At 36.6% G+C, this 15,303-nt stretch overlaps 1 long non-coding RNA gene across 1 annotated transcript in view; it reads right to left on the reverse strand.

Moving 5' to 3' along the window:
• Positions 1–4,837: 4,837 nt before the first annotated feature.
• Positions 4,838–15,303, reverse strand: part of LOC115031300 — a 12,641-nt gene continuing 2,175 nt past the window's right edge. The window contains exon 3 of the long non-coding RNA XR_003836912.1: positions 4,838–4,969. This is a non-coding gene — a long non-coding RNA (uncharacterized LOC115031300). The remainder of the gene's footprint in view (positions 4,970–15,303) is intronic.

A 15,303-nucleotide genomic window follows, 5' to 3' on the forward strand; every position in this document is an offset into this window, starting at 1 on the left:
CCTGGAACTCACTCTGTAGACCAGGCTGGCCTCGAACTCAGAAATCCGCCTGCCTCTGCCTCCCAAGTGCTGGGATTAAAGGCGTGCGCCACCATGCCCGGCGAGATTTTTTTTGAAGTCATGACTCTACAATAAAATATAGTTGGAAGAAGAACGAGGGTGTTTTCAGTTTCACTGAGTTGTGCTTCTAATTTTAGATTTCTATGCTTCCAAGCTCCCAGGAACTCAGATCTTAAGCCATAGTAGGTCGTACCTACTTGAAATTATAGGTTGAAAAAGCATCAGGAAGAGGACTGAAATCATTACTGACACTTCTCTGTATTGCATGTGTTCAATCCATTCTCTTCCTGTTTGAGTTTACTGTGAATTGTAAAAATAGTAATAAGTGTAATGCGGGAGTTTTTCTCATTTTTCTAGGTTATTAATTTAGATAATCTCCAACAGCATTATGCAAACTTGAGGGCTGAATGTGTTTTGATGATATAGTCCTATGGTCTGGAAGAACTTATTTTAAGAGTATCCAGCTTCAACCTATTAGGTAGATCAGAAAATATCTCCCAGTATAGACAGTGACAAATACTCCAGATTATGCCAAATATCCACTGGAGGGCAATATTGGTCATAGTGGTGAATAACAGATTTAGATGAAGTAGACTCAAACTTGAAGTCAGTGGTATATTGGCCCTTGTGTCTAGTTATTTTTCTAACATTGTAATCAAAACAAGATTCTGAAGAAAATAATAAGATCTTTAAGGAATCTTGCAGTTGTGAGAGCCAGGATTTTCTACAAAAGGTAATCGATGCCCATCACCATGATCTACACTAGAAACTGATGGTTCTATCTAGACACAAGAGACAAATATTTAAATATTTTTTGCCATGCATTTGTAAGGCTACATGCAGAAGTTATCAAGGAAGTATGTTATACTAAACTAAAATATAAACTTTTCTCTTGACTATCTACACCACCTGGAATGTATCCAAATCATGGGTAACTGATTTCATCTCTTTGTAACAATCATTGGCTCTTATCCTTTTGTTTCAACCTGTATTCTTCAGGAGGAGGTAGAAGTGGCATGGATAACAGAATGTTTGACAGAGTCAGTAACAGCATGCTATGTAGCTTTTGTCTTGAACCTGCTACTTTACTACACAAATCCTACAAAGGCTGTAAATGAGAGTGTGTCACACTACAGAAGATATTTGATGGTTACTGTCTATGTTGAGTAAGCACCTGCTATTTACAAAAGAAAATAGGTCCTCCATTCTCACATGATTCTAGCTAGTGCATCAAGCCCTGTGGCTGTTGATGTGCTAAAACATGACTTGATTTACTCAATTCAATTATTTCTTATAGTTCCTTTTGAAAATACTGTTCTGTGGACATTAACAAAGAAAATTCTATTATGTTTGGATATTTTCCCTTTAAAGATGCTCCAAAGCAGGGCTTATTGTGTGTATCTCTCTTATTGAGCAGTACTGAGAGATGAGCCATGGCAGATGAAAAAGCAAAAGATTGTGAAAGACATGTTCTTATATATACTATCATATCATCTGCAAATAGTGATATTTTTACTTCTTCCTTTCCAATTTGTATCCCCTTGATCTCTTTTTGTTGTTGAATTGCTCTGGCTAGGACTTAAAGTACTATATTGAATAGGTAGGGAGAAAGTGGGCAACCTTGTCTACTCCCCGATTTTAGTGGGATTGCTTCGAGTTTCTCTCAATTTAGTTTGATGTTGGCTACTGGTTTGCTATATATTGCTTTTATTATGTTTAGGTATGGGTCTTGAATTCCTGATCTTTCTATGACTTTTATCATGAAGGGGTGTTAGATTTTGTCAAATGCTTTCTCAGCATCTAATGAGATGATCATGTGATTTTTGTCTTTGAGTTTGTTTATATAGTGGATTATGTTGATAGAATCCCATATATTAAACCATCCCTGCATCCCTGGTATGAAGCCTACTTGGTCATGATGGATGATCATTTTGATGTGTTCTTGGATTCAGTTTGCGAGGATTTTATTGGGTATTTTTGCATTGATATTCATAAGGGAAATTGGTCTGAATTTCTCTTTCTTTGTTGGATCTTTGTATGGCTTAGTTATCAGCCACCAAACGCAGACACTATTGCATGTGCCAGCAAGATGTTGCTGAAAGGGCCCTGATATAGTTGTCTTGTGTGAGGCTATGCCAGTGCCTGGAAAATACAGAAGTGGATGCTTACAGTCATCTATTTGATGGAACGCAGGGCCTCCAATGGAAGAGCTAGAGAAAGTACCCAAGGAGCTGAAATGGTCTGCAACCCTATAGGTGGAACAACAATATGAACTAACCAGTACCCCCAGTGCTTATGTCTCTAGATGCATATGTAGCAGAAGATGGCCTAGTTGGCCATCATTGAGAAGAGAGGCTCTTGGTCTTGCAAACTTTATATGCCCAAGTACATGGGAATGCCAGGGCCAAGAAGTAGGAATGGGTGGGTAGGGGAGCAGGGTGGGGAGGAGGGTATAGGGGACTTTTGGGATAGCATTTTAAATGTAAATGAAGAAAATATCTAATAAAAATTGAAAAAAAAAGACATGTTCTTATGTTTTGTTTTGTTTTGTTTTGTTTTGTTTTGTTTTGTTTTGTTTTGAAACATATTCTGGTGTTGCACAAGCTAGCTTTTCTATGGGGGATGGTGACCTTGAACTTCTGATTCATCTCACTCCACAACCCTAGTTCTGAAATTGTATATAGGCACTACCACTTTAGTTTTATTGGTTGGTAGGTATCAAAGCCAAGAATTTATGCATGTTGGGCAAATTCCTTGCCCATTGAGGTATATCCTGAGTCCCTCATAACATACTACTATTACTATTTTTATTATTATTATTATTATTATTATTATTATTTGTATGCCTCAAAAGTTAAGTGACATTGCCCATGGATGTGAATAAAGGACTTTAGATCATTTCCAAATACAGTAATAAGCTATTGTGAGTTTCCTCACATGGATGTCAATAAACAAACTCTGGTATTCTCCAAGAGCAGTGAATATTTTTTTTTATTAGATTTTTTTCATTTACATTTCAAATGCTATCCCAAAATTCCCCTATATCTCCTGCCCTGCTCCCCTATCCACCCACTCCCACTTCTTGGCCCTGGTGTTCCCCTGTACTGAAGGAGCTAGAAAAAGTACCCAAGGAGCTGAAGGGGTCTGCAACTCTATAGGTGGAACAACAATATTAACTAATCAGTGCCCCCAGTGCTAGTGTCTCTAGCTGCATAGATAGCAGTAAGTATACTTAACTGTGGATCCATCTCTGCAGCTTCTAGCTACGGCTTGTCTAACGTCCTTAAACTAAAATTCCTAGAAGCCTTTTGTTGTCATGGATTATTCAGCAACACAAGTCAGCAAAACAATCATACTTTTGTTTCATTTGGCTCACCTAAGAATTCTGCAATGTGTAGTTGAAAGAGATCTACAAATTATAGATATTTGCCTTCTATGGAAGTTGGCAGAAAAGTGTAATATGTGTAGTTGTTTCCAAAAGCCAACAGTTAAAGTAAGGAATAGAAAGTTCTTGAAAGTTCAATGGAAAAAAAGATACACACATGAACAGAGGGTTTATATGTAATCACGGACAACTTTTTCTCTAGGACAAGAGAGGAATCATAGAAAAATGACCTGAGTAGAAATAATGAGAGCTTATTAACAAAGAAGGAAAATATCCAGAATCAAATCAAGGACTTTGTGCTTCAACTCACCTAGTATTTGCAGATCCTAATGATGAACTGCATGCTTCAACATAGCCTTGTAAATCTATGAGATTCTTTTTCATTAAATGTATAGAAATAATCAATCCAGAATGAGAAAGTTCAAATTGATAAAAAGAGAAAGATCTTAGCTTAAAGACCTCCCATTTGGTTTAGAGAGGAGAATAATGGGTAAAGATTTTGCACATAGTAAGAGAACTAGGAAAATGAGACAAACACAGAATGAGGATGGTCATATTTAGAGCTGAAACATAGTTGATGTCACCTTCCCATATCCATGAATCATGTATGATGACACAGAAGTCCAAAGTAAAAGACTTTTACTTAGAAGATCAAAGGATATTTACCCTTTTAAGATTAAGATTTCTGCAACTGTTAAAAAAAAGAGACTCAAGCTAACTTGCTTATTTAAGTAATAAAAAACCAAACAAAAACCAGGCTGTTGGAATGGTTCTCCCGGATAAAGGCATCTACTGTGTAACTTGATGTCCAGAGATTAATACCCAGGACTCACAGGGTGGAAGGAGTTCCAAGTTTCCACAATTCTTTATGTAACATTCACACATTCAAGAAGACACATACATATTCATACTCACAGAGAGAGAGAGAGAGAGAGAGAGAGAGAGAGAGAGAGAGAGAGAGAGAGAGAGAGAGAGAGAGAGAGAGAGAGCAGACACAGAGAAGACACAGAGATACAGAGACAGAAAAACAGAGACAGACAGAGGGAGAGACAGAGACACAGAGACAGAAAGAAAAATATGTAAAATATTAAAATAAAACACCTTTTCTGATCGGTATATTCAGGCTCAGCTAGACCCACTTTCTGCCTTTTAGGTCACTTGGTTTTGCATTGGCTTCATCTCATAGGCTGTCTTTCCCTGTTCTAGAAAGTATGGGGTTTGTCACTCTAGGTAGAAACCTAAGAAATCCATGTAGAAATGATCCAAAGCCCGGAATACAGGTGTAAGTGTTAACTCTCTTCCCTAAATCACTCTGTTAAATTGATATGACTGCATTTTTAAAGAAATATTTGGATCTAAGAAGACGTATTTCACCTTTGTACATGGGGAGCACCTGCTGGTAGTTGCTGAGTGGTGTTTACTAACTAAAACATCAAGTTGGATGAAGTTGAGTTCCTCAAAAAAGAAGCTGTGTAGTCAATATCCTTATCATTGTTATTAATATTCCTCTCTCTTCTACATCACCTAGAATGAAAATAGAAATGATTAGGTGATATTAACTGAGGATTAATACTAAATATTAAACAGTAAATATTTTTATAGCCACCATTGAGTTAGGATCAAATTCAAGAGAACACATTAGATTAAGGAATTCTGTGTCCTTGTCTGAAATCTCACCCACAGACTCATATTTTATGTGTGTAGTGTCCAAAGTGTGAGGTTGGTTCTAAAGTATTGATTTTTTTATTTATTTTAAGTATATTAATGTTTATGTCCACAAAGATCAGAAAAGAGCATCAGATCTGGAACAGGAGTTACAGGCAGTTTCGAGTCACTTAATGTGAATGGTGGGAACTGTGTTCCAGTCTTTGGCAAGAGCACTAAGTGTTCTTAACCACTGTGCATCTTCAGCCCCAAGTATAATATTTTATACATGCATATATAATATCTTTATCATATTCACAAACCTTCCTTCCATTACCTCACTATAATTAATACTCCCCCTTTAGGTCTACCTCCATCTTTTAATTTCCAAATTCTACTTATTTATTTTGTTGGGGAGGTAGGTACACATGCCACAGTACACATTTGGAAGTCAGAGAACAACTTGCAGGAGTCAACAATTTTCTCCTTCCACCACATGGTTTCCAGGTGTGAAACTCAAGTCATCAGGTCTGTGGGTAACCACTTTTACCCACGAAGTCATCCTAAGTGGCCCTTATGATGTTACGTCCAGCCCTTTTAAGATGTGGTTTGACTAGCAGACATAACAGATCACCAGGGGCAGGTCTTGGAAGGCTGTTAGCTAAGGTCCACTTCCTGCTAACTTGTGCATTCCAGTCCCCTCTAGGTGAACAAGCTGGCAAAATGAGTTCCTGATTCTGCCACCACAGACTGGAGATGTTCTAATGCCATGCTTTCTGCCACAAAAAACAAAATCCTGTGAAATTGCCAGCCCTAAAAGTTCTGTCCTCCCCTAAGATTTTTCTCTCAGAGAGTTTTGTCATAGCAACAATAGAAACTATGTCTTATGTCTTAGTGAAATTTACTAAGGTCTATATTGCATAAAATTTATCCACATTTTGTAGGGTATTCATTATATACTGCTGACTAATTAGGCAAATAATAATTTTATTACATTATTTATTAGTTTCTCTTAACATTATAGGGATGATTATGAGTATCTTTTTTAGACTGCAGATATTATTTTTAGATTAAATAACTTATCCAGCTAGATATATTATAGATCATACTAAAATAGTGGAAGAATAAAATAGTAATTCAAAATTTCACATATTTACATATATCCATATATCACAATTCAAGTCTCTTATTTTTACTGGTCTCTTTATTATTTATTATTATTTTTATTTTTATTTTAAACTCCAGATTTTACTCCCCTCCTGGTCCACTCTTCATCTGTTCTACATCCCATACCTCCTGCCTACCCCCTGTTTCCATGAGGGTATCTCTACCCCACCCCCACCCCACCAGACCTCTAATTTCCCTTATGATATAGCCCTGTCTTTCCTGGAACTCATGACTGAGACTAACTTGCTGCTTTCACTTCCTCAACCTCTGGATCTACCTGTGAAGAACTGAGATTCAAGGCATGTACAACCATGTCTATCTCTTGACAAAAATGATTAAAGGTGTCCCCTTTTAGTCCAAAAATGTCTTGATTTAGACAATAAGTTATATGATTGCCCTAATATTGCCTTCTACACACACACACACACACACACACACATATATATATATATATATATATGAATGAGTCATTTTTAACTCACATACATTAATTGGTATTCTGTGTGATATTTTTAAAGTAAGTATTTATTTTATGAGTGCTTGTATGTGCCTCAGTATATAGGTATGCACCACACATGTCCAGACCCAATGATCAGAAGGGGGCATTGGCTGTGCCAAAACTGGAGTACCAGGTAACTGTGAGTTGTCGTGTGAATAAGAATAACTGAAGGTAGGTCTTGTGCAAGAGCAGTAAGTACTGTTAACCATCAAGCTACCTATTCAGCAACAAGTATGAAATTTTACACATGCCTATACTTCATATTCATAATATTTAGCCATCCTCCTTGCACCCTCATCCCCTGTAATAGATACAGTCTTCAAGTCTACTTCTCTCCTACAGTTTTACATAGGTTAGTGAATACATGTTGTCTTTTTTTTTTTTTTAGCCTGGAATATTTTGCTTGGTGCAACATCCTCCATATGAAACATTTTTCCTGCTTCTGGTATTACTTCATAGCTCTTTATACCTAGGTAACACTTTCTTGTGGGTACTTACCACCTTTTCTTCATACACTGATGTGTTGATAGGCACCTAGGTTGGTTTTTAGCTACTGTGAATAGCATGATAATAAACACATCTTTGCTTTGTACACTGTCTCCATTTCCTTTGGGAATACTGTCAAGAGTCAGACTGCTAGATCATGTGGTAATTCTATTTTTAGATTTTAGGGGAAGCTTTACACAGTTATCCACAGCGGCCAGACTTACATTTGCTATGTTAAGGAGATTTTGCTGTTATTATTTGTTTCTACGTGCTAGACTGGGGATGTGTGTTTGATTCTTCTCTTTGTATAATAACTGCTCTAACTAGAGTGAGATATCCATCGTTTCAGTTTTGTTTCATGTCCCTCATGAGCAATGGTGTTGAAGAGAATGACTCAGGCATTAACTTGTCATAGGCACCAGTTCTTTTGTGGTGTCTTACTCAGATCTATGGGCCCACTTTAAAAAAGATTGTATTCTTTTATGTATGATGCGTTTTGAGTTCTTTACTTAGTTTGGAAATTAATCCTCTCTTAGATAAAATCTTTGATACGCCAGCGTTCTTGAGTTGTACATAGTCACATTTCATAAATTTTGTTTGTGTAGCTTATACTTTGGGTGGCCAATCCAGAAAATTCATATACCAATATGGTGGCAGTTTTCTCCTATTCTAGTAGTCTCAGAGTGTCAGATATTAAAATGACTGATCCATTCCAAGTTGATGTTGTTTTGCTCTTCTTTATCTGACTATCCAATGTCACTTGCATCATTTCTGGAAGCAGCTGGCTCTTCTGCAGTGTGTATTCTTTGCTTCTTCACTGAGAATCAATTAGTTGAGAAACCTGGGTTTTCTTCAGATACTCTATTCTACTTAATTCAACAGAGTACCTGCATTTTATGCTAAATACCATAACAGTTTTATTACTATATTTATGTAATATGTCTTCACACCAGGTATCATGATGTTTCAAGCTTTGCTTTTTGTGTTTGCAGGTAAATTAATAGAATTGTGTTTTCTGGTTCTTTGAAAAAACTCATTGATATCTTGATGCAACTGTGTTGTATAGACTCTTTCAGGTACCAGAAATATTTTAACTAGTATTTTTTCATATCCATGAACATGGAATATCTCTCCCTATTGTAGAGTTATTTTTCAAAATCTCTAATAAGAGTTTTGTAATTCATACTTGTGAGGTTTTTTTTTTTTTTTTTTACTTCTGTAGTTCAGTTCATCCATATATTTAAATGTACATATTTGTTTTGCTATTGTAAATGCAATTGCTTTCATCATTTCTTTCTCAGCAAATTTATTAATATACAGAAAAATTGTTTTGTGTATTGATTTTGTAGTCTCCTTCAGTGGACTTACTCCTAACCAGCAGTTAGGTGGTTTTAAGTTTTTGTATGGACAGAAACATGCCATCTGCAAAAAAATAATTTGTGTATCTTTCATTCCTCTTGTCTGATTGACCTGAACAAATGTTCTCGTTCTATTCTGAGTAACTTTGGAGAAAATAAACAAATTATTGTACAGAAGCAAAGCTTCCAGCAGCACCATGCCCTCGTTCAGCAGTACACTTACTTTTCCCTAAAAGTAATATAAATTATGCATTTTTAATTTTGAAGAAAGGACTTGGCGAAAGAGCTTGCAGTGGGTAAGAAAGACATAGAAAACTGCAGAGATCTGAGAATACTCACATTCATTTTTCCTCATCACTGCCATTATGTATCAGCTTGTCAAATCAATAAGGCCAATGCATTGACATAAAATGTAGACATTAATTTAATCATAATTTTTAAACTAATGTCCTTAAGGAAGGAGTCCATCTATAAAGCTACACTATCTTTAGTTATCCTGGCTCTCTAGATTTACTAGGCTAATATTTGCTTAGACTTTCTGGATTTTAGAGAAATTGACAATATTGAGATGTGGGTGGTCTGATATTTTATAGAATATCATTTAATTGAATTTCTATTTGATAAAATAAGTTTATGAGCGTTTGAAAGGATCCCCAGAGTAATAAAATACTAGGTTTTGATAGAAGTTACACTGAATAGCATTGGAGAAATTTTGCAGGTTAGGGTAAAAATTTCAGAAGTCATTTCTCACATTCCAACATGTGGGTCCTGTGAATCAAACTCAGGTTATAAGGATCATTCCTTAAGTACCTTTACCTGTTGAACCATCTTAACAGACTGAAGCAATAAAAGCAAGTGGCGTTTTATATTCAAAGTTTTATAATGGCCATTTTCATGCATGTATCAGGGTATATATGTCCAAATGTGTGCATGTACATGTACTTCAGGCACATGTGCATATGCATGTCTATGTAGATTCTAAGTGGCAGCCCGAGCCTCTCTTGGAACCTGGTGCTCACTAATGCAAGTAGATTGGGAAGCAAGCACCAAATATGTTTCAGTATTCACATAATCAGTACTGTAGTCACAGGTGCACACACCATACTTGGATTTTTACAAGGGTTTTGGGAATCTAAACAGGCCCCTGTGCCTGAACGAGATGTACTTTACTGAATGATCCTTGGCCTCAACCTTGCCAGATCTTCTCATTTTGTTCCAATTCTCTGAAGTTTAGAACATGATGTTACAATATAAACTTCCTGAGACATTCTTTGTATTGAAAGAGCTTTGTAAATCAGTTTTTAGTCAATGCTTTCTTTAAAATTTCAGTTACAACATTAGTCACAATATAATTTATGGGAAATCTGTATTTTACAAGAAGCAAAATGAACCTAATATAAAAGTTCTTAAGACACGATAAAACTTTAGACCTTATCAGTGATTATAAGTATCAGGACATGCAATTGGGACTCAGAAAGAGATGACAAGACTCAAAGGGGAAAACATTCTTAAATTTACAGATATATTGTCATTTTAATTTGAGGGGATATAGTGATGGTTTGGCTGACATTTGCTGTTCTCATAGAAGAGTTGATTCAGTTCCCACTAACCACCTCAATGTGCAACTGTATCTTCTGTAGATCAATTTACTGTCTCTAAGTCACCTACATGCACCTGAAGATACATACACTCAGAGACACACATCAGCCAAAATAAAATTTATCTTAAAAAGTGAGTTGATTCATTTACTAAGTGTGAATGATTATTTAAATATTTTTATTAGGTTTTACCTTTGGAGGCATAATTTAAATGTATTAAAATGCATTTAGGTTAAGTACATAGGTTGATAAGTTTATAAAGGGAAAAAGTGTATGTAAAAATTTACATAGTAATAATTAAAACAGTCAAGATGTATTACATTTACATCACAATGAAAATAAATCATGAACCACTTTTTCCTTAGAACATTTTTTATACCCAGCTGTAGTTTGAGCAGCTTTGCCTACATGTTAATTTACTGGAATGTCAAGTAAATGATATCTGTGGTACATGCCTATGTCTCTAACTACCTTTCATTTATATTCCTGTTTTGGGGATTTGTTTCTTTTTTTTTTTTTTTTTTTTTTTTTTTTTGGTTTTTCGAGACAGGGTTTCTCTGTGTAGCCCTGGCTGTCCTGGCACTCACTTTGTAGACCAGGCTGGCCTTGAACTCAGAAATCTGCCTGCCTCTGCCTCCCAAGTGCTGGGATTAAAGGCGTGCGCCACCAAGCCCTGCTGGGGATTTGTTTCTGTTGTGATAGCATCTTGAGTAACTAATCTCTCTCATTTTTGTTTGTTTGTTTGGTTTGGTTACATATTTTATTTATTTACATTTCAAATGTTATCCCTTTCCCAGTTTCCTTTCGAGAAATTCCCTATTGCATGCCCCCTCCCCTTGCTTCTATGAAAGTGCTCCCTTACCCACCCACCCACTCCTGCCTCCCTGCCCTGGCATTCCCCTACACTGGGGTATCGAGCCTTCACAAGGCCAAGGGCCTCTCCTTTCATTTATGCCCCACAAAGATATACTTTGCTACATATGCCCCTGGGGGCATGGGTCACTCCATGTGTATTCTTTGGTTAGAGGTTTAGTCCATGGGATCTCCTGGGGGTGTCTGGGAGTGTCTGGTTGTTGGATATTGTTATTCTTCCTATAGGGTAGCGAAACCCTTCAGCTTCTTCTAACCCCTCAAACTCCTCCATCAGGTACCCCGTGCTCAATCCAATGGTTGGTTGTGAGCATCTGCCTCTGTACTTGCCAGGCTGTACCAGAGCCTCTCAGGAGACAGCTATAGCAGGCTCCTGTCAGCAAGCACTTCTTGGCAGCCATAATAAGTGTCTGGATTTGATGGCTATATATGAGATAGATTCCCAAGTGAGGAAATCTCTGGATGGCCCTTTCTTCAGTCTCTGCTACACACTTCCTCTCTGTATTTCCTTTAGACAGGAGCAATTCTGGGTTAAAAATTTGGAGATGAATGGGTGGCCCCATACCCCAACTGGAGACCTTGCCTAACCTCTGGATATGGTCTCTAAAGGTTCTCCCTCCCCTTTGTTTGGCATTTCAGTTAACTTATCCCTGTTGGGTCCTGGGAGATTCTTGCTTTCCTGGCATCTGGTACTTGCTGGTGGCTACCCCAGTTCCCCATTCCCATTGCTATACACCTGTGATCAAATTCCTGACCCTCTCTTGTATCTCATCCTGTCTCCTCACATACCTGATCCTGCCCCCGCCCCATTTTCCCCTTCCCCTCCTCTTTTCTTTCCAATTTCCTCCCACTCTCTACCTCTGGTGAGTATTTCCCTCTTTTATGAAGGACTGAAGCATCCACACTTTGGTCTTCCTTCTTTTGAGCTTCATATGGTCTGTGAATTATATCTTGTGTATTTTGATACAAACATCCCCTGCCAGAAAAGGACAGCTTACCAGTCAGATGAAACTTATAAAACTCAGGAGCTCACAAAACTTATAAGAATCATGGGGCCACCTCTCCAGGTTTATGAACAATTATAGAGGATATTGTGTTCCTCTGTGTTGTAACTAGCTGAAGGTTGTTCAAGGAGCTACAGTGACTACAGCAGAGGCTTTTGCAGGGTACAGCTGCCTTTCAGTCACTTAGGTTTCCACAGGTAATCTCAGGGGGGAAAAATAGGCTCATCAACCTGGTGTAGGTTGAATTGCTTCCTTGGGTTTTGTTTTGTTGCTGCCACCTCAGTCTGGAATGAACAAAAACACATTCTGCAAGGCTAAAGATTTGGACCATTAATTAGAACACTGGACACTCTAGCAGAGGCAGTTCCCAGAACCTGCATGGTGGCTTACAAGTGCTCAAAACAATAATCCCAGGAATACTCAGTGTTCCCCTCACATGTCCAAGGGCACATATGTGCATTTATACATACATACATATGAACATGCATATACACATAGACAAAAATAATAAATCATTATTTTAAAAGAGAAGAGATTCCCAATAGAAGGCTAACACTACAGTCACTTCTTTAATTTCATTTTTATTCAAACTTTTCCCAATTCCTTCCAGATCCACTTTTCCTTTCCCACTTTTGCAGTTATGTGTTTTTATCGAGTCCAATTTTTTTCTGCCATACATTCTTGGGTATGTGTCCTTTCCCACTGGAGAGTGATTGCTGACTCATCAAAGGTTACATTCTTAAAGAAACCTTATTGTCACTATTCCAATAATACCAGTTGCCAATAACTCCTCAGTTGGGAGTGGCATGTTTTTCTGCTTCCTTGCTCCATGTTAGGATTTGGTCTGGCTTGAGTTTGTGTAGGCCTTGGGTGTGTTGTTTCAAATTCTGTGAGTTTATACCTCCAGCTGCTGCCTTGTATACCTCCAGGCACTGCTTCTTTGTAGTCATCTACCATGTCTGCTTCTCACATCCTTTCCAAACCCTCTGCTATAATGATTCCTGAACCTTGGGAGGAGGGAGTATGGTATATATTCCTTTTTTGGGGGGGGGGGCATGAGTCCTGTCAATTTTTATTTTCTCCATGTTGACAAGTTGTGTATATCTACATTTGATTAATTGATTGTATGTCTATCTCAACTTCTTCATGCTGTTGACAGATGTTTAACTTTAATGTATTTTGTCAATATATTAAACAATGCAATGTGTACATACGAATATCTTCAAATATCAAATTTTATATATTGAATGGATATAAAAAGGTTGAATTTCATGACAGATGAGTGCCCAATCTTATGACTTAACAACCAAAGTAAATAATAAAATAAGAATAAGAATTAGCATCTTTTTATATACATGCTTCATATGTTTACCTTCTTTGATATATATATATATATATATATATATATATATATATATTCTTTATTCTCAACGTATATACATGTGTGAATTACAACCTGATTTATATACAAGGTCATCAGATTACACATATTTTTGATTTCTTTACATTGCTTCTCTTGTCTTTTCAATGTTCTGAAAAGGCTTGAGAAAAATTGATGCTTCCCCCTTAAATGTTTTATTATATTCATCTGGACGTGTAATTCTTCCTCAGGGAAGTATTTTTAAAATATATTATTTCATATATCTTATTTTAAACAGTTTTATTGAGATACATTTTAGTTATGAAAACCATTGATTGTAAGTGTACAATTTAATAATTTCTACTAACTTTCCCAAGTTGTGGAGCCATTATCATAAATCAGTTTTACAATGTTTCTGTACCTTTAATAAGATCTCTTGTGCCCTTTTTCAGTTAATTTTTACTCCCACCACCTGCCAGAGGCAGCACTTTCTGAAAACTTATGATCATAAAATAAACGTGAGAGACATAAATTTTCCTTTCCTTTTGAGTCAGTTTTGATAGCATGGAACCTTCAAAGAATTTGCACCTTTTCATCTGTTACTCATCCTGGGTCATGGCATCATCCACATTGTCCTTTAGTGTGTCTGAGATCAAGCCATGGTCTCTCCCTCTACACTGGAAATGTCTGCACACTCCCCATTCCACTGTCTCTTGTTGCTCTTCATTTGTATAGTCATAGACCAGATGAGTATCCACACATTAGATTTTGGCATTATTAATTTTCTATATTTTCTCTCATATTCTGCATCATTGTGCTCCCTGTTCCAAATTTTTACTTCCTGTGAGCTTCCTTAATTTTTATTTTTCTATGTTTTAATTTAGAGCTTAAATGATTGGATTTGATTTCTTTTTCTTATAAGCATCTCCTTAAGATCTGTTAGTTACATTACACCAATTTAAAATATTTTCCTCATTGTATTTATTTTGTATGGCTCTTTGATTTGGAAAAATTGTGTTGACTGTTTTTACATATTGGTTAACTTTCTAGGTAACTTTTTTCTTTTCTTTTGCTTTAATTCTATCACTGGCAGAATTTTCCATATTTTAAAATCTATTAAGATGTATTTTAGAATGTACTATGAGAGGAAGGCTCTTCTATTTTGATTAGTGTTTCATCAACCACTTCAGGCTCATTTCTCTCACAAAGTACAGCTGATACTACATGGAGAATTTGGATTATGAATACTGTATTTTCTGTTTTACTTTTCATTTGTAGACATTTATTCATTCTTAAAAATATTTTCAAATAACTCACTGTACTTGTGTCTTTTTCAAATTGTTCTACTTTTGAAGAAATTGTTTATTACATCATTTATGATAGAGTCATGTGTGTACAAAAAAGAGTACAACTTGGAGAAGTCAATATTTTTCCTTCCACGATGTGGGTCATTGGGGTGGAATCCAGGTCTTGAAGGAGGAATGTTTAGCAGCTGGCTAACGTTATTGGCCCTTAAGACACATTTCTAGAAGTTCTTTATTGCTATGTTTTAAAAACAAAATATTTAATGGCTTAAACCTACAATGTTTAATCTCATTGTTCTGATCAACAAACACAGTGTAATGATGTTCATAGATTCCCTCCTTAGTATAACAAGGATGCAGGTATCAGCTAGCAATCTATTATGCAAAAGCTTTGAGGGAAGTGTACTCTTTCGGTGCTCTCTAGATTGTTAGTAGACCTTTGTTCCTTGTAAAGATGGGATTAATTTTCCTGCCTTCTCTCTAGTCACTTTCCAAGGGACATAGAGGGTCTGTGCCCACTCTCAGATCCTTGCATATATGTCATAGACCCTCTGGGTCCCTGTGTCTG

This window comes from Mus caroli, chromosome 6 (assembly GCF_900094665.2).
Source record: "Mus caroli chromosome 6, CAROLI_EIJ_v1.1, whole genome shotgun sequence".
Lineage (NCBI taxonomy): Eukaryota > Metazoa > Chordata > Mammalia > Rodentia > Muridae > Mus > Mus caroli.